Here is a 26,363-nt window from a genome sequence, read left to right as displayed (position 1 = left end):
ACAGATCCATAATCCAGCATGGGTTTCCAAGAATTCATGTCTTAAAGTGGGATAGATCTTTTTTTTCCCTTCCAATCAAAAATCTCTTCATCTATTCTCTGCCTTTGGAATGATAACATAAACTTCAGAATGCCAGAGCTGGGAGGAAGCTGAGAGGAGACAGAATCCAGCCCCCCTCACTTTACAAACGAGGAAAATCTGATTAACTGATTTGTCCAAGGTCACATACCTATCAATGGCAGGCTCAGATGTCCTGATTCCCAGAAAATATAGACTTTGCTTCTCGTCTTGTAATGGGGTAATTGCTTCCATCATTTGAAATCGAGATATGTCTAAATACTGCTGGGTTCATTCTCATCCCAAGATAAATGTGTGATTGTCTAAGACGTCATCTGTTATTCTGCCGAAGATTCAACACACCACTCAGGTGGGAAACCAGTTCTAATTTAAGTCAGAGCAAATGACGTGGGTTTTTTTGTTTGTTTTTTTCTATTGTGGGTCATGACAAGTTTCAGAAATAATGAGCTCCACTCACCAGACTTCTCTTTGGCTTGGATACTGTGCTCTAGAATCCTTCTTACTAATACCCTCTAAGGAGCTGAAGGGTTGTACGTGGTTCTCAGAGCCATGTTTCGTTCTACGGATCATTCACACCGCTTATGCATAAGCACATTCCAGTAGAAAGAGGACTTTGCAGTGTCGTGTGCGTGTGTTTAACTGAATGTGGAATGGTGTACTGAGGTTTGAGATCCTATTAAGGTGCAGGTCTCATTTTTATGTAAACCCTCTCTGGCCTGAGGCACTTTTCTCAGTTGCAGCCCTGCAGCCCTCCCTGCTGCAATCTCCTGTCATAAAGGGAGTTTATGGTCATGACCGGATATTTTTCAGTGAGTTGAAAAGTATCAAAAGGGAGATAGTTTATTAATGTCAAGCGTTTGAGCAGCTGGCTGAAACAGAGGAGTGGAAACAAATGCTCCTAGAAACTCTTCTGTGTGTGGAAAGAGGCAGGGCCCTTTCTGTTACCCAAGCCCCCACCCTGCTACTCAAATGCCACCCCTTCCTCAAACACTTGCCTTTATATGTCTGCTCTGTGACCTAAATAGTGTTTCTTAACCCTTTCAAGGCACAGGCTCTGTGGCGCACCTGTGAAAGCCATGGGCTTTTATCTCCCACCCACCCCACCCCCATTGCACATGGATACACACACCCAGTGTTGCTGATGATTTCAGAGGGCTTAATGACCCTCTGGAGTCCTTTGAGGGGGGTTCCAAGCTAAGAAACCCTGGTCGGCATGCTAACTTCCTTTACCCTAGAATCCAGGACTTGTAAGCTTTGGGGAAATCATCTTTGATTTCTTACTTGAGGTTTAAGCCATGAACATGGATCAAGATCTAGCCACAGTCCATAGCAATCGAAATAAATTTCTCATCAAACATTCTTCTAATGTGTACTAGGTGTATCATGCCACGTAACCTGGAAATGCCTGAGATACCCTTGCTCAGAACTATAGTCCAACTAACACATGCAGTGGTTGGTTGATCACAAAGTAGCAAACCCCAACAGGTAAGATTGAAGAGGCGATGAAATGTCCTTGGGTCAGAGTGATGAAGAAGTCCTCCCAGGGGTGGTAGGACCTGACCTAGTGCTGGGAGCAATAAGCTTTAGGTAGAAGGAGAAAGATGAGGGGTGGAGGAAGGATCTTTCTCAGCAAGAGGGGCAGTGCCTGAGCCAAGCTGTTAGGGAGAATGTCAAATCAAATAAGCAAGGATGTGAATAGCAATGAATATATGCAATAACAGTTTTCTATTTGAAGAATCACCGAACATAAATCTTCAAAGCAGGTGATTCTATTGACTTAATTCTGATGAGGAGGAGTGGTTATTTAACCAATCCAACTAAACTGGCCACAGTCCGGAGTTAGACATACATAACATCATTCACTGAGTGATGTTTCATTCTCAGCTAAAAGATCTGTTCATTTTAATCTTTTCTCTGCACTTCTTTTCAATTCAATGGTATTTTCTGAGTGTCAGCAGCTCTTAAGAGGAGATCCAATATGTCTTCAGCCTCTGCTGCAATCTGGCTCATCTTTTTTATGCTTTTTCCTATGATTAAGAAAAATAAGAGTTAGGTTTTTGTGTATTTGAGTATGTATACCCATGCATTTGCATATCCATGTACACTTACATATGTGCAAAAATACTTGCATATGTGTGAAAAATAGGAAAGGACTCTGAAAGTTGTATTCGAAAGTGTTGGCAGTGGTTGCCTCTGGGGACTAGGGTTGGAAGGTGGTGAGGGCAGGAGGGGGACTCTTTTACTCTGCATACTTCTGTGTTGTTTCAACTCCTTACAAGATGCGTATGTTAGCTTTGTAATTAAGGGAAAAGAGAGAGAAAGGGGAGAAATGGAATTTGACACATACCCTTTGAAGGTATGAAGAAAAACAATTTTGCCTCAAGGGAAATTTATATTATCAGAGGTTGTAACTTTTTTTTTTTTTTTTTTTTTTTACTTTTAATGTAATAAAGCATCTTGCCCTGAATTTCCAGTAGGCCTGCTTTGTTTAAATGTGCGGATCTCTGCTGACAATTTATAGTGGTTGGAAGTGGTCTTTGTTAGACTGGCATCTCATCCACACACTGGCATGCATGTGGGCTTAGCTGATGTTGGTTCTCCTCACTCTTTCTCTGTCAAATTTGGGCTTTTGAAGCTGATGTATTGGTTTCCCCGTGCTCGCTCGCTACCCCCTGCACCCCCCCCCCCCCGGTGCCTGGGGCTGTTTCCTGCATTGTGCCCTTGGCCTCCGGATGAGCTGACACCATGACTTTGGCACACCTGGCAGAGCTCCAACATTCCCTCTGAGTTCTCACCTTTCTGTCGTACCCAGCATTAAATGCAGTTCTTGATGTGATGTGAGCTAACTGGCCACACAGAGCCTGCCAGCCACTCAGGGTGTAGAAGGTATATTGTATCTACATAAACAGATGGAAAGCACAAAAGGATGACTAGTAATTAAAGGATTAAGATCAGATACATTTGAGGGAATAAAATTCTTCTTGTGGATTATGTTACAATGTGATGGGGCAAAAGAGTGAATACATTTGCATGTCTGATGACTGCTGTGTAAAATTATGCATTTCATGAAAAAAGTAAAGGCAGGCCCACACAGAAACACTTTAGGATGCTGGATAAAGAAGGCAGGAACATGGATGTTCTCTGTTTTTGACAGCATCACATTGCTTCAGGAAGAAGAAAAAGAATGTAAGGAAGGACTTAGCCTGTGCATTTTGGTGTGAGTGTGGTACCTGGAAGTAATAAGACAGAGGCAGCATGACAGGGTGGTCGAGAGCATGGCCTCTGGGGATCTGCATCCTGGCCTCCACTTACAAGCTGTGTAACCTTGGGCAAGTTACTTAACCTCTCTGTGCTTGAGTTGCCTCTTCTGTAAAATGAAGCTGACTATAGTGACTAGCTCTTGGGATTGAGAATTTTAAAGGAGCTCATATTTACACAGCATTTAGAATGGTGCTTAGTACATAGAAGATATGATGGAAAACTAAATTAATAAATACATGCAAAGTGTATAGTGAGCTCTTAATGCTTGCCAGTCCCTGAACCTAGTAGGTTGTATATGCTCTAGTTTATTCCTCAGAACCGTGTACGAGGTTTTATGATTGTTTCCATTGTGTAGATGAGGACAGTGAAGCTCAGAGAAATGAGTATTTACTCAAGAAGGCTCCAGGAGCAGAATTGGAATACAAGCAGTCAGATTTCAGAGTCTGTGCTCTCAGCTATGATCACCTACTGGAGATGAGAAGGGAGGACTTAAAGAAATGCTGATCCCAAACCTAGCGTTTAATCCATGGTTTAAAATACTGTAGATACAATGGGTACAAAGTTTCTTTTGGGGTGATGAGAAACTTTTGGACTGGATGGTGATGATAGTTGTATAACATTATGACTGTATTTTAATGCTACTGAATTGTTCACTTTTAAATGGTAAATTTTACATTACATGTGTCTGACCACAATAAAAAGATTGTAGGGTTAGCCCTCACATAAAGGATATTTTGACGGTTAATTTTTGTCCTCAGCTGCTGTGACCTAGGCAGGTGCACTAGAACAATGGTCCATCTTCTCCTTGAGGTTGACATCTCTTCCAGGAACAGGGATTCGTCTTGCTTTATTAAAAAGACATTCAATGCAAATTCTGGGTGTGATGAAATCTCCCTGTGGCAAGCACATAGCAAATGTTCCTCCCATAAATTGAGAGGCATAATTATATTTTCCTCCCTGATAATAAAGTTCCTTGCATATTTTAAGTCCTGAAGTGAGAAAGCAGGAAAGCAGAGAGTCCAGGAGGAATTTTTGTTTTCTGCGAATAATAATTTTATGAGACTGAAAGTAACACGAAGAGGAATGACATTAAGGGGGAATATTAAGAAATATAAATTAAACCTAATTTGTTTTTAACTTTTGTTTTTACTGAAGCCTGTGAGGAGCCCATTGTCTAGTTGCTGGATAAGAAAAATTGTGTTTTTGAAACTCTTCGTGGTTGCTTAGTACCAAAGCTTTGGAAAAACGTAATCCTTTAGTGAAGAGGGGATAACAGTGGACAGTATGTTTGGGTCATGTGGTTTAATTATGGAACAGGACAAAATTATTGACCACTCAGTTGATGGTAATAAAGAAACTCTTAAGGGTAGCCTTGGCTGGGTTGACTCTTAAGAGCTAGTTTGTCTTGTTTATTAGATTTATTGTTTCTAACCCCAAACAGGGATATCAGACTAAGTCATACAATTTCTATCTACAACATGAATCACAAAACTATAAGAAAGCCCTGTGTGCCTTGTTTCCTTATTTTGGCCCTGAAGATGAGGTTGAAGATCTCTGTCTTACTTAAAAAACTGGTCTCATTAACAGTTACCTTGAGGCAGTTAAAATAATTTTTTATCCTGTAAGAAACAAATGCAAACACAGCGTGCAAAAACAGATTCTGATACAATAGCTAAAAGGTATGCTACTTTTACTGACAAACAAAAGAAAGAGATCAAAACACTGGAACAGACCATTGTTGCTACAAATGAAAGCCCGGCGCCTCCAGACTCGAGGAAAATTTAACGCCAGATTCTCACTGTTACCCCTGAAGTGTATTTTATTTCTTTATGACTTATCAGAGGAGACTCATGGGATGATGCATTAGCTGCTCAATCTTCTGGTTTCAGGACAATATGTTTTGTACTTGGGAAAATGATTCTGCTTTTGTTGAATCTGAAAATGGTGGATTGGCTAGAGATGCCAGGTGGGCTGGCTACATCTTCCAAGGGATTTAGAGTCACACCTTCCCTTGCCATGAACATCATCAAGCCGAGCAGTAACATTTGGACATACTCCTTTTAAGATCTGGTGTTATTTATAGTATTTTTTTCTACAACATTCGGTCTGTCCACTTTGCTAATTTTAGGGGTGGGGGATAAAGAAACTAAATATTTAATTCTTCTTGTAAAGGAGTTAAAATAAGATTCTTTAGAGATTTTTGTTGCTGCTGCTGTTAATCTCAGTAAACTTAAAAATGCAAAAGCCTTAATTTTGTATGATAAAATTGATTTATTCTTTAAAAAAAAAACACACACACAACTTTGGCACTGCTATCATAAAGTTAGCATCACTGTGTTTGTAGCTTGTGAAAGACAAAATGAACCTGAGCAAAAAAAGGCAAAGAAAAGCTGATGCCCTCCCTGGAAGGGTGCGCTCCAGGGGGCAGTTTCTTGAGAGTTACATGTAGTCTCATCCCCCATGTCTCCCTTTCCTCAAGCTGCTGCTCATTTCAGAAGTAAAGAAGCACAGTTTAGGGAGAAGTGTAGAAGGGTTTCAGGCTGGTTGCTGATAATTGTTTTTATTATATTTCACAGTTCTGTGATAGGAAGATGACATGGCAGATTCAGTGGTCAAGGAGCTTGGATGGTCTTGGACTCAGGTAAGTAAGTAAGATTTCCTTACGTTTACTTGATGAGAAACCAAGCACCCAGTCCTCCCATGATTGGATGATGTAGGCTACAGAATAGTCCATACTAAAGAGTGGTCACTATTTGATTTATTCTGAAAAACATACATGGGGAACGGAGTTCTTATTTGAACTTTCTTGGTTTCACTCATTCCCAGGATGATAAATGTTCTGCTTTTGGAATAATATTGTATGCTTTTGAAGGTTTGAATCATTGAATTCTGCTAAGTGTTGCTAGATGTATTGCTTCTCAAAATTTCTCTAATATTAGTGTGATCTGGGTCTTAATCTGATGATCTGGAATGGTTACGTTGGTCCAAGATGCCAATCTCTGTTGGAAACATGGTATCCTTTCCCGTCGTCTACCATTAGTCGTGCCATAGTGGTATTGGAATTTGTGGGTTTTATTTAAATAACATAAGACACATCAGCAGCAGAATGTTACTATAATCTTTTATTATAGGCATTGGGGATGATATTTGTTAAAAGGTGAAATATATCACCTCTTGTCCTGCTTTCTGTCTTTATAAATATTTGGTGTTATAGACTCTTGGGTGATCCCAAAGCATCTTGTCTATGTTCGTGTAAAGTGGATTGCTGCTTATCTTGGGTAATATGGAAATACCCAGAAGACAAAAATCTTATTTAAAAAAAAAAAAAGAGAGAAGAGTATGTCTTACCCAAGAAAATAGAAGCGTGTCCTGGGGCTAAACTTAGGTTGTCTTTTCTTTGCTCTGTAATTTTGTTATCTGTTCTCCGAGGATAAGAGGTTAGATCCTGGTCAAGAAGCAACTGTTTAATTGTCTACTAGATGGTGAAATGAATTTGGAAGAACCTACCTTCCTGTGTGCCCTGTCCTTGATTTGTGGAATCAAGATTTGTGGAGAGTTCCTCCTTTGATCATTTATGAAATCATGGTCCTCAAATTTCATGGTCTCATATACCTTACACTTTCAAATTATTGAGGACTCCAAAGGGCTTTGCTTACATATTAACTGTAATATAAATTAAAGGTAAAAAATTAAGTTTATATATTTACCTATTTTAAAAATAATTAACCCATTGTGTAGTAACTAAAATTTTTTTTTATGAACAATAGCTATATTTTTGAAAACAAAAAGAAATTAGTGAGATGAGTGGCACTGTTTTACAGTTTTGCAAACCTTTTTAATGTGTGGCTTCATAGAAGACAGATAGTGTCTCTTACTATTTATGCATTCAATTTGTTGTGATATGTTCATTTTGGTTGAGATGTAAAAAAAAAAAAAAAACCTCAGGTCTCACACACGTGTAGCTGTAAAAGAGATAAATATTTCAATGGCCTCTTTTAGGTAATTGTGGATATTTTTCTTTGATAATATACCCACACTTGACAAGTAGTTTTTCCAAAGCTGGTTGCAGTATGAAATCTGAAACCATGAGAATTAGTGTTTTATGTTCTATTATGTTAAAATCTATTGATCTTTTACTTTGAATAGATCTCTTACCCTAGAAAGATTCTGTAGCATCATTCATTGATTATTTGGAAAATATTGGTGCAGATCTTCCAAACATTGACACATTTCAATCGACAGTATTTTAAAATTGCATTCATTAGTATTACCACTTAGAAAAAAAATATTTATGTATTGGAAATCTTTTAAGCTCACAGGTGTAATTTTTCCAAAAGCCTAAATTTTGCTTAAAAGCTCCCATTTTATTACTGGCAACATAGACTCCGAGTTGTTCTGTTGAAATAACAGATTTTTCTCTAATTTAGAAAAATCTGCCAAATACTCAAGTGTCAATAATACCATTGCTTATACATTGTTCTTTCCAATAAAAATTGTATTCCACTAAAAAAGTGCTTAGTTCAGCTCTCCACTCAATCATGCAAATGCTTTTCCCTGAGACAACCATCCTACTTCAGTGATAACAAAAGGCTTTTATGCAATTTTCCACTTTTCCACTTTGTCATACAGAATATTAAAAAGGTGTCCTACTCAAGGGCCGTGATTTAATAGAGTTAATTTTTTTAAACTCTCTCATCAGGGACACTTTAAAATGTAACCTCCTCCTCCTCTTCTTTTCTCTTTTTCTTCCTTCTGCATGTGCATGAGAGAGGGAGAGACAGACAGAGATTGCTTGGATTTGTGCTAAGGCACTTAGCAGTTTTACCATGATGACTTTTGCACTACCAGTGTATAGGTTAAGAGTGAAAAGAGGCGATAATATCTCAGGTTTATCATAACAATAACGTTGACCTGCTGGTTTCCCTAAATTAAGGCCCTTTGCACCCCAGGCCTTCCCCACATTTACGGGTTCTGTGGACCACACTTTGAGAATTTCTTCGCTAGAGAAACTCTTTGTTCTGGACAGTAATCCTTTATGAAACGTTTTTCCTTGCTTTCTTTTGTTATTAACTTTCTGAACTTAAGTTATCAGCTGTACTGTGATTCCCATCCTCAGTGCTTTACCTGTGTGAGACATTTATCTCTAAGTGAATCACTTAGCAGACATTCCCACTGCAAAATAAGTTAAGACAGAGATTGAGAAGAAAAAATATTAAAAAGCATTGATCCAAACCTTTAGTGACTAGGCAGTATTATTGTGATCTAATCACAGTGGCAGAATGTTCTTCAAATGTCGAAACGAACAGCTCCGTAATTTTCTCACTCTGCTATATGACAGATGGCAAAAACTGTTTTGATTTTCCCCAGTATCTGAGGCGCAGCGAGCAGAGCCCATGCCTCCCACTTTATTCTCGCTCTTTGTCATCTCTGGTCGGCCTGACAGCACACCGATTTTTACCTCTGTGATCTGTTCTCTGGGTGACTGTGTTTTCAATAGCTGCTTAGTATAAAAATAAAATGTGCGGGTCCCATCAAATAAACTAATTAAGGCTTAGGAAGTGTCAGAATCCAAAAGCCATGAGGAGCAGATTAGGCATTGAGTGTAAGACACACACAGACCTGACAACTCATGTGTTGCCACGGCAACAGGAGAATCAATATCCCTTGACTGGGCAGATAGTTGACAGTAATTTTTGCTGGGTCAGAGAATTGGAGAGAGAACTACCTTCTGCTAGGCAAAGAATTGCTCTCTCTTTTGTATCCAAGAAGCTTCTGGAGGATTTGTAAATACCCGTTGTAAAATTCCAACCAAGTCTCGGACAAGGTGATGTCAGTGGTATGGGAGAAGGCCCTTACCGGGTGAGAGGGAGTTCTGCTGTTTGCTGCGTTTCCCTGCGATGCCTACACTGTCTTCTCCAAAGTCAGAAGTGTTAAGATGTACGTTTCTTCTGCATACGGTTTTCTATAAATGAGTGCCTTGTATATGACTGCAGGCTGGCATGTTTTATCTTCTTCTTCTGTTGGTGATTAGCCATAAAAACAGGCAAGGAATTTCTGCTGGTGATCTTCTCGCTGCTGTCTTGTCACAGGGAAGATCAGTGTCTTCCTGGTTGTGGTGTGTCGAGGAGGAGGAAATCCCCCTGCCCCCGTACACTCCTAGAGTTGTTGTGTGAGCTACAGGAGACCGATTAACAGGAGAAAAAGAAACACATATTAATTGTGCACACAGACATCTCATAGAAATGAGACCTAAGAAGTGACCCACATAGGCAGCTTTTATACTTTTTAGACAAGGAAACAATAGATTTAGGAGGAATTGACAGGGCAAAGAAACTCGGGTTTTGGATGCATAATTAGTGAGGAATGTAAACACAGTATGGGCTTGGGGTAGTACATTAAAGAAGTAACAGGTTTTGTTTATACTGGCTTCTCGAATTCCCTCTCTCCGTAGATAAGGGTGTACTTTTGCCTCCAGATTCAGGGAGTACACTTTTCACACGAGAGATTTCCTTCCTGCTTTCAGGGACAGAAAGGACGGTCAGAGTGTCCCTCTTGCGCTGGCCATTTCTTAAATAACTCTAATTTAAAATAATCAATATGCCATCGAGGTACATTTTGGGGCAGCTCGCCCTGAACCTTAACAGGTGTCACAAATGCTCTGACACCCCATCATGACTATCAAACAGATTGGATCACAACTTTCTTCATGCTTTGTTTAAGTTTGTCATTTAGCAGAAGGAGAGCCTCAGTGTTCACACCTATTTTCCCAAACATGCTTCCCAGGCACAGTAGGTTTCTGAATTGGTTGGTACATAATAATATCTGACCCAGTAAAATGAGAAATTTCATATCAAACCTATTTGAAAAAAAAAAGATGTGGTGCATAATGGAATGGGTGATAAATGCAGTATGAGAACAAATGCATTGTTACTCTCTCTTTTTCAGGAGTTCCTACTCTGAAGGGCCATTTGTTCCTTTTTCTCCCCACCCACCCCTTTTTTTGATGACAGACTCTTAATGAAAATATTTTGAAACACTGACCAACAGTCAGTATATAATTTAGTCACATAATGTTTTTTTCAGTAATGGTTCTCGATGGCTCTCTCTCACTAAGTGCCATCATGTGGTATTATGGCAAAATTAAAATACGGGCCTGCAGTTTTAATACAAGGGCATTAACAGAAATGTCATCCCTAACAAATGAGGCACTGGGAAATCTGCCCTGTAGCCAGAGAACCACGCTTACTTTTGCCGTTTGCTATAACTTCTAAAAACAAACCGCGTGATGTAAATGCCCGTGGGTCAGATTTCCAGTTGAGAGGCAGGCGACAGGCTCCGGTAGGGAGGTGGGGAGAGGCAGGATTTTTGTTTGTTTGTCTCAAAGAGTTTCTGGCCTGGGGCGGTCCAGCTGCAGCTGCTGTCAATATGGAGGCAGTGGGACTGTTTTTCTAACTAGATCAAGAAGAGAAAATTCTGACTGTGATCCACTGTATCAGAGAGAAGCGAGGGAGGGAAGGAGAAGAAGTTGGGGAAGGGAGAGATAAATGAAAAGGGTGATTGTTAATTCTTGTGGAAATTATTTGCTGGAGCTGTCACTTTCAAATTAGAAGAACAAACTATTTGTCTGGCTCTCACTGGAAGATAGGAACCCAAAGGAAAGAGAAAAGTCCTGGGACTCTCTGCTTCAGGAGAGAGAAGCGGTGGTGGGGTCTGTGTGCTGTGTGAGGGAGAAGCACAAACCTCAAGCGTGATGGAGTTCTGATCAGGTTGATGGAGAACATGCTTGGTTTCTTGTTGCCAGTTAGGTCTTATTCTGTTTCTTCCTTCCTCGGGATCCCCATGGCATGGTTTGGAGAAGAAGCCAGTGGTCTGTTCTGGCTGGTAGCTGGGTGAAAGTAATGTTGCCCAGAGGACCCTCCTGTGCTCTCACTCCAGCCCCCGTGGTGCTTGGACAGGGTGAGACCCTGGACCTGTGCTCTCTTAGTCTCTTAAAACTGACCCATCCATTGCTTGGGCCATGCTACCTGAGAAACTTGAATACGTGGCTAAAAAAAAAAATCCTTTTATTCTTCAACCTGCCTTTCCCCATCCATCCTTTTCTAGTTTCAGCTGAGAAAATTAATACAGTGAATAGAAAAAATGAGAAAAATAAATAAGCCCGAGTAGCTGGACAGAATGATTCAATGGGATTTATTTATTTATGCATTCAGGAAACTACGTCCTGGGTGCCTTCTCCATGCCGGCACTGTGTCCGGCCCTGGAGGTGACCACAGCGTAGAACTAAGAGACACAGCCTCTGCCCTCAAAAGCCACAGCCCTTTGAATCAATAAGACACCTATTCTGGTTCATTTTGTTATTTTGGTTAAACAGATGCTTGGAAATTAGCTTAAGTTACTGCTTTCCTTTTTTTTTTTTTTTATTCTTTTTAAGGATGTTTGAGTTTTGCATGTTGACGGAATTCATCAACAAAATGAATCGGAAAAAATATTAACTGATTTTATTGGAAGTTCTATCCAAATTATCTGTGTTTGTAGCATGTATCATTTTCTATACCCAGGAAAAGTGTTAGGAAAGTTAATCATGGCGATTTCCAGGCTGTGTGGGCATGGCTGAGCAGCTCACCAAAATACCAAACTCAGGCTCGGGGTGGCTCCTCCTTTTTCAGTCAGGTTAGCTCCTGGAGACGGTTACGTATACTCTGGTGGACTGAGGGGTTTGTCCTAAAGCTGCACTCTCCAGCGTGACAGCTAATAGCCACACGTGGCTGTTTAAATTTAAACATAAACTAGTTAAGAATAGGTTAAATTAGAAATTTAGTGCCTCATTAGCAATAGCCACATTTCAAGTCCTCAGTGGCCACGCATGGGTGGAGGCCACCATATTGGACAGAACATCGTAGAACTCATTTCCGTCCCTGCGGAACGTTCTGTTGGGCCGTGCTGCTCCAGAACACGTTCAGTCAGCCAGCCTTTCTTGGCCACCTAGTAGAATAGTCACCAGGAATTGTTCTGTGAAGTCAAGACAGTCTGTGCCCTCAGGGGCATGTGGTCCAGTGGGGAAGCAGATTATAAATAAGACAAGCAGAGGATGTGATAACATCAGTGAAGGATGAGAACAGGGTTGCTGGGACAGGCAATAGGAGAGATAAGTTACTATAATAGGATAGTGAAGAAAGGCCTTTTTTAAGGAGCTGGCATTTGAGCTGAAATCTCACACATGAGAAGGAGCCAACCTTGTGAAAGCCAGAAAAGTAGTGTTTGGCACCAGGAACAGCATGAGCAAAGCCACTGACGGGGAAAGAACCAGGCTTTTCTGTAGCCTGTCTTCATGTATGGAACTTTGGGGGCTGCAGTGGCGTGATGGTGACTGAGAGGGTGACATTCCTTTCCCCGAGTCACTACCCCAGGTCACCAGGACGCTTCTTGTGCTTGCATCTGGGCTCTCTTCTAGTTTGTTTGATAACACTTTCTCCACTGTGACAGTGGGGCTCTTCGCCCTGGTCTCAGGATGAAGCTGGAAAGAGAACATGTAGTTCTTCCTGGAGATACTTGGGTTTCAGGGACCTGACATCTTCTGTCTGACTGGGGTTAACAGTGAGCTACAGAGGCTTCTCTGGGCTCATACTTATTATCTTGATATGCAACATTTCTTCTCAATTCACACCTATGGAAGCCTCTCTAGGGAGGTCGGTGTCTGTTTTTGAGGTATTTCCTGTTCTCTGAGCCGAGCTTCAAGTGCCCCGCTTGGCTGAATACGCCTTCCAAGTTCAGGGCATCAGGGCCTTTGAACCTGGGAGGAGTTCACCCTTCCTCCTAGGCTGACCTCTGTGAATTCACAAGAACTCATTCCCCTCTGGTACACGTGACAGGCTGTAGCTCACAATGACACCAGCTAATGGCCTGTATTTAGAACTCGGTGATCTCCGGAAACCCTGGTCCAGGTCTTGGAGAAGGGGAGGCAACGTGCAGTTGGACTGGTAACAAGACTTAGCAAAATTCTTATTGCATCTGTCTCCTGCAGACCAACAAGAGCAACCCTTGGAAAATAGGGCTTTAACAGTTAAATACTTATTTTCAGCAGGACACTCTGAGAACTGGGGCTGCAACTGTTGCTTCCTGAGGAAATCGAGTGGTAATAAAATTAATGATGCATTAAAACAGGTACATAAAAATGTCACAGTGTTGGAGACAGTGCAAACTGGAAGGTCTTCTGAGAAAGTTCCCCACTTATCAGGAAAATTACCTGAAAATGATCCCAACGGAGCAAGAAAATAGTCCCTGAGTGTTCTGTGAAGATTATTCTTAGTCATTTTTCCCTTTGGCTTCCCAGATGCGTGGTTTGAATCTAACAACAAAGCATGCAAAAGAAAGGCAAGGAACATCTTTACAAGTAACAGATGGACTGTACTGCCTTCTATGTTATATGTTTCCAATAGCCATATGCATCTTTTGTATTTAGGCATACAACTATCGTCTGTATCAAATACGATTTTCAACCAGTGAGAGTTAATCAAACGTACCTGAAAGAGTGTTTCTTGAAACTAAAACCGAATGTTATTTAAGGAGATGATTCTTTTCTTCTTAAGAGACTGTAACAAAAGCAACCACAGGAAAGTTTTCTCTAAATACTTAGACTGAGAGCACTTTGGGTGAGGGGGAGGTACCAGGGACTCCAGAGAGGCTCTAGCCATGTTGACAAGCTGACTTCGGCTGGTGAGTCTTCAGGGAAGAATGAACAATCGTACACATTGTTAAGATGTTTCATTAGTAGGGTCCAGGGCAGACAGGCATAGGAAAGAATTCTGTTGTTATGTTTCCCTAGTAGCTTTGTTGGAATGAGGAGAAAATGACAGAAGGAAAGGTTAGTCAAAGCAGTTTGGTTTTGGTTATTCTTCATAGGAAAAGCCTATGGCTCTGTGTGTGTGTGTGTCAGTGTGTATAAGAGAATGAGTGAAGGAGGAGGGAGAGAGCTGCTCATTGCCTGAGAATTGCAGGGTGTGAATAATGAGGAAGCTCCTGGCTGCATATAAACAGAGGCAACACACCGCCAAGAGAAATGAACTCTGTACCGGTTACTTTGTCTACACAACGCTAAGATTTTTTCCCCCTCAGTTCAATTCATTCTTTTATTGGACTGAGTTCTGTTGTCTTTGCATTTGTAACGGAAGCTCACGATAAAGGATATCAAATTTGTAGTGATGTCCTCACCACATATATTTGCTTTGTGGATATGTGGAAAATATCCACATATATACTGAGATTGATGTCATGGAAGAGACTAGCAGAAGTCTGCTTTATTCTAGATAAACTAGGAAATTTTTTTTTCCCAGAGGTAATATAAAATGAGAACGTGTTGAGTGGAACCGTCTTCACCATGAATCAACTTTATTCTTTAGGATCAAGATGGAGTCTCTGTGCAAAATGAGGACACATTTTCTTTTCATATGTTTCTGAGTATTTAGCGGGGACCTGGTGCATAAAGAAATCTGAAAATGCGGTGCTGTCTTGGTTTAGTAACTAGTAAAGCCCTCCGGGATTATCACTCATTTTATGGGTCCTGTGACTTTTCATTTAATAAGTTAGTGCTTCCCCTTTCATTACTCCAACCCCAATCCTGGCAGCTTTTAAGTTTTACGTAATTCTGTAGAAATCTGAGAAAAAATTGCATTTTATGCATATTCAAATATGGAGTTTTGAAAGCCTGCATGATCAACCTTTGTTTGACTTCCTTTTCCTTTGTTCTTAATTTGGAGTAATCAAGAATCACCTACTCATAAAATGCCAATAGCATTGACTTTACTTAACCAAAATTGCTTTACTTGTTAGCCTCACAAAACAGCATACCGGTAAATTGATTCTTATGGTAAGTGAACCAGATTGTATAAGAAGCCCAGGTTGTATTTGGCCCATTTAAGGAAAACAAATCATTATTAGTCTTTTATGAGTAGGTTTGGTTGGTCTTCATGCAACCAACATTAATGCATGTTGGGGGGAAAAAAGAAAGGCTTTGGAAAAGGTGTAAAGATTGTGTTAGAGGTTGAGTTTGTGTCCTCCCAAAATTTATGTGCTGAAGCTCTAGCCCCAGTACCTCAGAATGTGACCTTATTTGGAGATCATATCATTGTAGATATAATTAGTAAGGTTGAGGTCATACTGAAGTATGGTGGGTCCTAAGCCCAGTATGACTGGTGACCTTATAAGGGGAAGTTTGGAAGGCACACACAGGGAAAAATGCCACGTGAAGATGAAGGCAGAGATCGGGGTGAGGCTTCTATAAGCCAAGGACTGTCAAGGATTACTGGGAAACTACCAAAGCTGAGGCAAGGATGGGGAAGAGATTCTCCCTCACAGTTCTCAGGAGGAACCAGCCCTGCCAGTGCCTTGATCTCAGACTTCCAGCCACTAGAGCTGGAGGAGATGCGTTTCTGTTGCTAAGCTACTTGGCGTGTAGTCCTCTGTAGTGCTTTGTTATGGCAGCCCTAGGACTCCAGTGCAGAGCTCAGACGGAAGCCCGAGGCCATCGGGATCACCATGGCCACTCATCGCTTTTACATCGTGGTGGTATGTTACCAGGCTAGACAAGGAAGGCTTACCAAGAAGCCAGTTGCTGGCGGTGTGGGACTATTTACCAACATCGTCATAAAGAAGCAGAGTTATTAAAGGATCCGCAACCACTGGGTAATTCAGCGCTTGACATTGATGGATGGAACTTGGCTTCTCCTTTCTGCCAAAGCTGCTGACTGGATAAATGTTTTATTCATGAGGCCCAGGGCAGGAAGGGATGCCAAAGGTTTAAGAATATCTTAAGAAACTCTTTGAGACGTCAGGCAAGTTGTCAGGAGGCGTTAAGCAAGGAAGCTGAGGTACTCCATCAACCCAGCTGGGCGATAACCCCCTCACAAAGGCTAGAAGCGATGACCATGGTCTTGGGACCGTGGTTTTGTATTTCGTATTTGGCTTGGTTTTGGTTTTGTATTTTGTATTGACTTGCATCCATGGTCATAGCTCAAAGAAGCAGGAGTTCCTGCCAAAGCGTGAGGGTCCCTAGGTCTCACCTAGCATCCAGGCTAACCCAGTCAGGACGGTAGTTGGAGTCCTTGAAGTTGTCCCTGTCATGGATCTGGTTTCAGGATCTTCCCCCTGGATTGGCAGCTGCCAGAGCCAAGAGAATCTTCTAAATGACAACATGTAGTTTTAGCTTAAAGTCTTAGGAGGCCCATTAGCTACACATTCTAATGGCCTATTAACAAAATGGTATTTCAGATTATTTAGTACAACAGACTATTTTCTGCCATGAGGAGAGAGAGCAGCTCACCTGTGGGCAAGTGTGACTTTCATCTTTCTCTCTCGAAAGAAAAGTCTTTCATATACGAGCAGGTTCTCGTAAATAATGTTTGTGTTTGTTTAGGCAGCAAGAGTGATGGAAATTTTGGGTATATGTAATGAATTGTGATGAAAATGCCCTTTGTCCTGTAACTATTATGATCAGAGAACTTTAGTAATTTATAGTATCTATTAATAAAGTTTAAGATCTCTTGGAATCCTATAAGAGAACCCAGAGTAAAGTGTAGCTGTGACATAATTGTCAACCCATGTGTTTTCTTGTTGCCCTGGGAAGCAGGGACCCAAGTCCAAAGGAATCTTTCCAAATTTTAAGGCTCTACTGAAACTATAGCAGGCTAAAATGAAGAGTTAAAATATAAAATTCATCAGTGGATGAAAATCAGGCAAGTTCTAGATATCCATTGCCCCTTATGTTTGGAGAGTTTCAGTATTAAAGGCCCTAAGAACTTTCCCTAGGGTCTTGGGTAGGAAAAAAAAAAAATCAAAGGGCAGAATCTGTTAGGGACAACCACTCTGGACCATGCTGTCAAGATACATCAAAATATGCCACTGCAGCCTCCCCTTTCTATCTATCAAAGCCATTGATTATTTTCAATAAAGAAAGCCAGTGACAGTCGCTGGAATTGTCAAACTCAGCATAGCATCTAGGTGATGCCTGTCACTCTCTAAATAGGCAAATTAAGAAAAAAATTTACTCGTTGCATCAGAAGCATATTTTTGGAAGCCTGGTTTAAATATTATAGTTTCATAAAGGGCAAAAATAAAACAGAAAAATTAAATGTCTATTAGACCCCAAGACTCTTCCTGGACTTACCAGGGTTGTCCATGAAACTGCCTGTTTTATGTCCCTCTCTCAAAACAAAACAAACAAGAATAAGGTAAGAAGTTATTTGAGAAGTTTAGGATGTTTAAACTTTTTCCTCTGTCCTTACTGGGTTAAGAAGCACCTTGGTACCCTGGAGTTTTCAAGTAATCCAGGAATGCCATGGCCCCTTAGAAGTGCAGCTGGCCAGTCACTGCTGGTCACATGAGTTGCTGAAGGTTTGGATTGTGTGGGAGTAGTTGAGTGGCTTGTGTGTTTTATGATCGTGCATTCACTGGTTGTGTGGTATGCCAGAAGAAGAGCAGAACCCACGATGTAGGTTAACTAAAGCCGTAAGAAATGATGAACAGGGATGGAGTCTTGCTGGTATCAGCAATAGCCAATTTCCAGGGCAGCCTGGCTGTCGCCCAGAGTCTGGGGCTGTCCATGAGCCAGGGAAGCAGCCTGGAGGTTAACGTCAGTGTGCCCCTGCCAGCGGGCCCTGAGGTGTGATGTGAGCCTGGGTCCCGCCTGCCCGGCTTACCTTCATTCTGAGACTAGTTCTTCAGACCTTCCCCCACGATTCTCCATGAGTTTCCCAACATCCTTTCGATAAATTCCTATTGTACTTCTGTCAGCCAGAGTCTGCTTTTTATTTTGTTTTGTTTTGTTTTATTTTTGATTGCAACCAAGAAGGCTGGCTGATGAAATATTGTGACTGCATTTTGCTTGCAGAGCCTCAGAGGACACAGAATGCATTCAGGTTAGAGCAAAGCTGCTAACCAGAATCTGCTATGTGAACATAGGGAGGTATTTGGCGGTCTTCCTCTGTGCCAGGTTCTGTTACCTCAGCATGCTAAACTAGTACTAGAGAAAATTAACAGGCGCTAATTCACTGCACTACAAAGTTCCTAGTAATAACCGCGGCAGGCCGCAGCAGCTGAAGTTTTTTGAGATCTTAACTATGCCAGACATTGTGCTAAAAGCCTATGTAAATTTTTTTATTGAACCATTCCAGTAATCTGAAGCCAAAAGCACTGTTACTGTCACTGTCCTATTTACATGGAAACTGAGGCACAGAGAGGTTCTATAACTCTCTGAGCAGCACACAGCTAGGAAATACGAAACGGGTTTGAGTGAAAGAGCTGTCTGATTCATAACGTGTGGTCCTAACCTGTGTACACTTAATTGTTCAACTTCTGACTTTTAAAAAAGCCACGAAGTATCAGAATAGCCCTACTGAGACCTTAAGATAGGTCTGCAAGTTACCTTTAATGAGTTACAGGCAAGACAACCCCAGAAGCAGGTCACAACTTCACAAGTTGAAACATGTGTTTGAAAGGAAGACATACTATACTGGCTTGCTTTTTATGATACACAGGAAGGGAGTGATCTTTGGGAAGGGGGATGAGGGCAAGGTTGGGGAAGCAGAGGATGTGGTTTATAGTTTTTAAACATTTAAGTTTACAAATTATATTAGCTGCCATCACTCAAAGTTTTATCTGTGGACAGCTAGGGTCATACCCTGAACCATGTGGTTTTCTGAGATCAGTGCATTGGTTTGAGGGGGAAAAAAAAAACTCTCTAAATATATTTGCCTGGTACGCTCTGCTTAAGTCTAACTTGCAAAACACAGTATTCCAGTGTTCAGCACACACTATTTGGCCATTAGCTGCATGCATAAGCAACTACATTACAGGAGACCTTTAAAATCTATAAACACTAATTTATGTACTTGAAATTCATCATAATAAGCCCTACTTAAAAGTATAATTTAAAGCTCTTCAGAAGAAAGATGTAAAGGATTAACAGTGCTTAAGTCAGGAATAAGGGTATTGGAACAGACTGGTGACATGCTCTGATGGGCATGGCAAAGAATCTCCTAATGCTTGTTTGGGAAAATGCTATCTGATTTACTTAAGACATTTTAAACATTTTATGAAATTAAAACTTGGAACCCCTGGAGATTTTCTATCTTCAGCTAAGCCAAAATTTTTAAGTTTCCTTAAAATATTTAAAAACAAGATCTATTATATTAATGACAAGAAAAGTTTCCCCAGGAAAAGCAGCTTACAGTCCAACAAAGAGTAAATGTAAAATACACCCATCTCTGAAATACACGATATCCATGAGTTTCATTGTACAGTCATATATAATATATAAAATGAATTACATAAAAATGAACTCTATCTGTACAAACAACATGCAAGTACGTGTATTTTCATACAACATTCATAAAGTAAAAAATCGGTACAATTATAATACATTAGAACTGGTTTGTTCTCTTTTTTATCACTTTTCTCTTGCTGTAACTAATTCTGCTTGCCGTGGGATCACATTATACCATTAAATCTTGTGATAATTTGAAGGAAGTATTGCTCCCAGCTGCTGCTGCAGATGCAGACTAAAGAGATAGTTTCAAACTGGCATAAGAAGAACTTATCAAACAAGCTTTGTTAGTAAGAATTCCCTTTTCCGCACTCACATTTGCATGCTGTTGTCTGAGGCTTAGCAAAGGCAAAATCCCTAAAAGGCTAATAGAATGGGACCATAATCCACAATCACCGCTGATAGACAAATGCCACAGTTTATGCATATGCGCTAGTTGGGTCTGATTTGCCTTATACGAGAGCCATCCCTTCATTCCTATATCTCCTCTCTCTTCATTCCTATATCTCCTCTCTCGTCTCCCTCATTCCTTCCTTCACTGTGCTATTCAGATAAAAAGCCTTTCTGTATTACTTTTACCTGGAAGAAAGAAGGTAAAGAAATAGTATTGCAATATTTTAAAGAGATTAGACTTGAAAGAAGTGTTTTGAAACAAATAACTCAAACTTTACATAGTATGCTATAACTTTATGGAATGTGTAAGCCTGGAAATGCTAATTTTTTTTTAAAAGAGAAAGTCCTGCAGAAAATTAGGTAAACACTTGAAAGATTGGTTACAATGACTGACTGAGCAACTTGGTAGTAACTGGAACTGACTGGGAGAAATTTGACTTTATAGATGCAAACAGTATCCCTCACCAGAAAGGGAATGATTTCCTGGGTAGACAGTCTACTTGATTTACTTCATTTATTCATGAACTATTTCTTGAGTATCTACTATATGCCAGGCTTTATGCTGGACAGGTAGTGTGTGATGAATGATCCAGCCATTTCCCTGGCTGAACAGAACTTAAATTTGGTGGGTGAGAGTGATTATGATACTATGTGTCGAATGTCACAGGACAAGTAGAGGGTGGCAGTCTCAAAAGATCTGGGGAGGTTTCCAGGAGGAAGGGATTAAGCTGGGGTTTAAGGGACTGAGAAGTCAGCAGGAAAAGTAAAGGTTGGGGGTAAGTGTTCCCCACCAAGAGGGAGCGTGTGTAAGTGCTCAGAGCAGGGAGAGAGCCTCGGGTGCCTGAAGATGCAAAGGAGTTCTGTACACTGCAGCTCGTCTGAGGTTAACAAACCAGACACACATTACAGTGGAGTGATGAGAACTGGGAGAACACACAGCACTGGCCTGTAAACAAATGGCTTCGATAACCAACAAAGGAAGGCAAAACCAAATGAAATGGAGCAAGCAACTAGGCTAGGTTTCAAGACTAAAAGAGAAGCTCTGCGTAAATGCTGAGGCAGGCAGACTGCACGTCACCAAGATGGATTTACTGTAGTGGACACAGGAAGGCTGGCAGTGACAGACAGTGTTTCGGGAAATGGTTGGGAGTGTTTTGAAGCAGCATTCATTTAGGAACGGGCCTCTGCGGGCTGACATGGTTGATGATGATGAGCATGGAAAGAGTGTATTGTTTTGAAGACAGATGGGGGCGAATGTGTGTAAAACATGACTTTCCTTTTGGAGGAAATTCGGTTGGTTTTCTAGAGAATCTGTTATCAGTTCTCAGCAGTTTCTATCCCATATTTCCGGGGTTCATGATTAGTTGTCCATTATTGGCCCGTCAACATTAATAAGGCTACTTACTTTTAAAAAGATACATTCTTTTAAAAAATTAAATGGAATGCTTTGATGATACCAAAGAGTGCATAGCAAACATCTATGAGACCTCCATGCAGCTTTATCTAATATGACTTTAGCCAAATTTGTATGATATTTTAAAGAAATAAACATTATGGACACATTGGATTTCCATATACACCACTCTCCAATTCTGTTCCCCTCCTTTCTTCCAGAGGGAAGGAACAGTCATCCTGAATTTTGTTTATCACTCCTATGTATGTATGTTTTAAAAATAATTTTAGTACGTTTGTATCTATTCTTAAGATATACAAATTGGCATTTTTATAACTATATAAATGCATTGTGCTGTAAGTATATGTATATATATATATATCTTATTCTGCATTCTTTTTTACTCAGTGTTATGCTTTTGTGACTTATCCATGTTGATACAGGAAGCAATAGTTGATACTTTTGAACTACTCAATAGTATTTTATTCTGAGCATACTATATTTTAATGACATTTTCTTCTGTTAATATAGCTTATAGGCCTCTGATCTCCAGTGGGCATTTAAAAAAATGTTTATTGGTTATTTTGTTTCCTGTGAATTTTTTATTCAAATTTTTTCCTAATGGATATCCATTTCTACTTTATTTTTAGGAATTCTTTCCATAATCTGAATATTAACCTTGCCAGTTACATGTATTGCTAACATTACTTGTAGTCTGTGGCTAATTTTTCACTTTGTTTATGGTATCTTTTGAGGTATAGAAGTATTAAAATCTAATATGCAAGCTTGTCAGTCTTTACCTTTAAGGTTACACTGGGTTTTGTTCAAGGAGTCCTTCCCTATCCTGAGCTGTATTCTTCTATAGTCTCATTTAAAAGTTAGTTTTAATTTTCGTATTTCTCTTTAATGCACTGGGGACTTATTTTGTTTATGGTGTGATCTATATCTTAAATTTTTCTTCCATAAAGATAACCAGTTGTCCCAGGCCATTTTTAAATACTAATTTTTTATGGCTATATATATATACATACACACATATATAAGTATTTTTTTCTGTGTGTGTTGGTTTCCTCTGTTATGACTCTATTTCTGGACTATCTACTCTGTGCCATTGATCTAATTTATACCCATGACCAACAACACACTGTCTTAATTAATACAGCTCTAAAATAAGGTCTGTTTTTTTTTGTAAGACTAGTACCTTTACCTGTTTTATTTCAAATTTGGTTAGGGTAGTTCAGCTTTATATGAATTTTAAGATCCTTTTATCAAGTACCATAAACACCTGTTAAGATCTTAATTCATGTTTTGAATTTATAGATTAATATGAGCAAAATGATCACTTTCATAATCGTAGCCTCCCATTCGTTAATATATGTTTCCCATTATTTAGGTCATCTCTTATATATTCTTTGGTTTTTATATAAACATATTTTTAATATAGTTTTAAATTTTCTCTGTAAAATTATTACACACTTTTGGTTGATTTTGTTTCTTTATATGTTATAGTTTTCATTATCATTAAAAATGGCATTTAAAAAACATTTTTAATACATTGCTGCTAGTGCAAAAGAATGTAAATAATTGTACGTGTCCAACTAACATCCAGAAAACTTGCCAAGCTTCCTGTTTTAGTTCTGTGTCTATAGATTCTCTGGGATTTTCATGAAGACAAAAATCATACTGAGTATGAACATGGCATATTTATTTCTTCCTCCCCGACGCTATGCCTTCGCCTGCCTTTTTGTGTCTTACTACACTGGCCTTAATATACGAAACAGACACAGTGACAGCTGCTTGTTCCTAGCATTGAAAGGTATTCTAATGTTTCACCATTAAATAGACTTTCCATTGTAGGATTTTGGTTGATTTGTCTTTTCAGCTTAAAAAAAAAAAAATCACTCTTCTCCCTAGTTTTCTGAAAGGGTATTTTTTTTTTAATTTAATGAAATAATAGGTATTATTTTGTATTAGATTCTTTTCCTGCATCTTTTGTTCCTACATGACTTTTCTGAAGAGTTCTTTGAAGACTGGTGCTCTACTGGAGTAAAATATGAACTTGAAAAACACAGAAATCACTCCTGTGTATTTCCTATAAACATAGGTAGATGTGAAAGCATTTTTTAAAAGGACTGTAAGACTACATACAAAAATGATTACTGGTGGTCCTTTTGGAGGAGAAAAAAGAGACAGAAACGAGATGGGTGGAGATAGGGCTGGGGATGGTGGGGAAAAAAGCCATTAGCTTTACCCGTAGTGTTCTAAGATTTCGTTTAAAGGGGGAATGTGTTCACATCTAACTTTCATAGTTGTTCTAACAGTGTGTACACAGAAAAAGCAGGTGCATCAGATTAATAATGGTAACTTTTGAGTCACGTAAAAATGGGTGAACACTACTCCTTCCTTTGTACTTTTCTGTAAGTTTCTAATTTACAAGAACAGCAACAACAAAAGAACAGTTAGAAAGTATTATTCACCTTGATTATAGGTGACATGTGATTTAAACTGCTTGAGTTCTGAGTGTGTTCTTAATATTTGGAATCAGAAAGTTGAAGGTGTGAACTTTGTTTCTTCATGCACCTCATCAATCAATTAAAACTCATGTATTTAAGTATCTAATTGAGTATGGATTGGGCAAGATAATCATATAGACCCATCATCTAATATGGATGGAAAATAGGGACAGACTTTTTGAAGAAGCATTAAACCAACATGTGACTCGAAAGTGAAATACTGCTCTGTCTTACAGGCCAATAGTAATAATGTTCCTTGGCAGCCAATTCTTATTCCCTTTATATTTTTAAATGGTGTACTTCTGTCTGAAAAGATCTTTTTTCCTTTAGTTTTTATGTTTTCCCAAGCTTGGGACCCGAGGAATTTGAAAATCAAGCTCTTCCCTCACGTATAAAGTAGAGTGAAATGCTCTCGTATGAGTGTCTGAGTGCCCAGGGTGCTGGGTTGTCCAACCAGCAGGTTGTCAGTGTGAGTCTGGGCTTCACGTGCCAGCACAACATAGCTAGGTGGAGGATGGATGGATCTACACACATAGCACATATTTAGTGAGAATATATACACAGATACACATGTGTGGGGGAGTGAGTATCATCATCCTTCCAGTGCTTGGGCAGCTACACATTTAAATCTGGCCAGATGAGCATGTCTTCCTAGTGAGCAAAACAGAAACGAAGAGGACTTTGGGACAGATATTTTTGTATTTTCAGGCAGGCAATCCAGATGTTTGTAAAAGGCCTGAAAGCTGAACCAGGCAGGATGTACATGGAGGGAAGATGGAGTGGGGCATAGCTAAAGAGAGCGGGTGTGTGTGTGTGTGTGTGTGTGTGTGTGTGTGTGTGTGTGTGTAAAAATAGATCTAATCTTGAACAAGGTGAAAACATATCATCAAATCTTCTTTGATTAAATGTCAAATGGCATCATAGAAAAAAGTTTTCTCAAATGGTAATAAAGGAGTAGCCTACGCAGGAGAAAGCAGAAGCTAGACTCAGCATGTGGGGTCCGGGGCCACGTCTGCTACTGAGAGGAAGGATGTCTTGGCAGAGAGGACGGGTGGGCAGAGGCACGAGGAATGCGCCGGGTGGTGTCCACCTGAGTCTTTCTCATCTGACCACCATCCTTGATGTCCTTCCCTGAATGTGTTTGTGCTTCTCAAAACCTCATCCTTCATGGTGTTTCCCAGCTGCAGACTCCATCATGATATGGTCAGAATAAGTCCAGGGGAGAGAGAACTCCGTGACAAGGCTGTTAATAACTCCATGTATACTGTTGGATATAAGCATGATTAGAAAGTAGGCTTTATCTTTTTCCAGTTATGCACAGAGCTTGGGAGTATGTATTTCACACTTTGTCCTACTGTCTGTGATTACAAACAGAAAGAAAAGAAATTGGAAATGGTTAGGCTTGAATAATTTCAGGAAGGATGTTTAATTGAAACAGCAGGTTTGAAGATATTGGAAATGTGAGTTCATCTTCATCTTCACTCTTGGACCATTACAGTACTAAACACTGATGTAATAGCATTTTCCAAATACCAGCAATGGTTGCTTTATGAGATTTCATAAAGGCATGAGCAGGTCAGGTGCCCAGAGCCAGGTTTGAAGCCCGGAGCTTCACTGTGTTCTACTTGAGTGGCCTTGGACAAGTTGCTTAACCACTCTGAGCTTCAATTTTCTCATCTATGAAATGTTGTAACAATACCTCCCTAATAGGTTTCCCGTGAGGAGTGAGTTATACAATGTAAGAAAACTTAGCATAGTGTCTTGCACGGTATAAAGTCCTCAGGAGGTAGTGACAGTGGTGCAGAGGTGGGGATTACTCAACACTGAATTTACCAATAGTCTGTTTGGTTTTTATGGCAGCGGTACTGTAATCAGTCACATGTACACACATCCGGCTTCAATGGCTTCACCAAATGGTGGTGTATTTTTCTCATGTACAAGGAGAGGTATCCCAGCATTCATGTGGCTGATGGAATAAATTCTGAAGCATCCAAGCTCCTTCCAATTTTCTGTCCTGCCACCCTTATTAGATGACTCTAATCTTCACAGTTGCAACATTCTCCTGCCCCTTCAGGAATCATGCCTTTGCTCCAATAGAAAGAAGAGAAAGGGCAAATGGCAGAAGATGTGGGCCAGCTGAATCTGTTTTTTTTTTTTTTCCTATCAAGAAAACAAAGCTTTTCTAAAAGCTCTACCCAGTGGACTTCCTCTTATAATTCATTGATTGGAATGTATTCACGAGAGCATCCCTGGTATAAGGGAGGCTGGGAAATTGTCTCCTTTAGTGAGGAAATGGGCTGCCCCAAGCAGAGTTGCGGTTGTTATAGTAAGAAAAGAGAACTGACATTGAAGAGGCAACCATCAGTGTCTGACATGGTTTGACATTAAGAATTATTTGCTGCCTGCCCCT

The 26,363-nt window shown here is 40.0% G+C and overlaps 1 long non-coding RNA gene across 2 annotated transcripts in view; it reads left to right on the top strand.

Annotated features, from left to right (window-relative positions):
- LOC116657105 overlaps nt 1-26,363 on the top strand; it is a 551,457-nt gene that overhangs the window by 352,559 nt on the left and 172,535 nt on the right. For both annotated transcript variants that reach the window (XR_004312080.1, XR_004312081.1), the window contains one exon: nt 5,916-5,980. This is a non-coding gene — a long non-coding RNA (uncharacterized LOC116657105). The remainder of the gene's footprint in view (nt 1-5,915; nt 5,981-26,363) is intronic.

The sequence above is a fragment of the Camelus ferus genome, chromosome 17 (genome assembly GCF_009834535.1).
Source record: "Camelus ferus isolate YT-003-E chromosome 17, BCGSAC_Cfer_1.0, whole genome shotgun sequence".
NCBI classification, from domain to species: domain Eukaryota; kingdom Metazoa; phylum Chordata; class Mammalia; order Artiodactyla; family Camelidae; genus Camelus; species Camelus ferus.
Note: the sequence above shows the minus strand (reverse complement) of the source record. Positions and strands in the feature narration are given on the sequence as shown.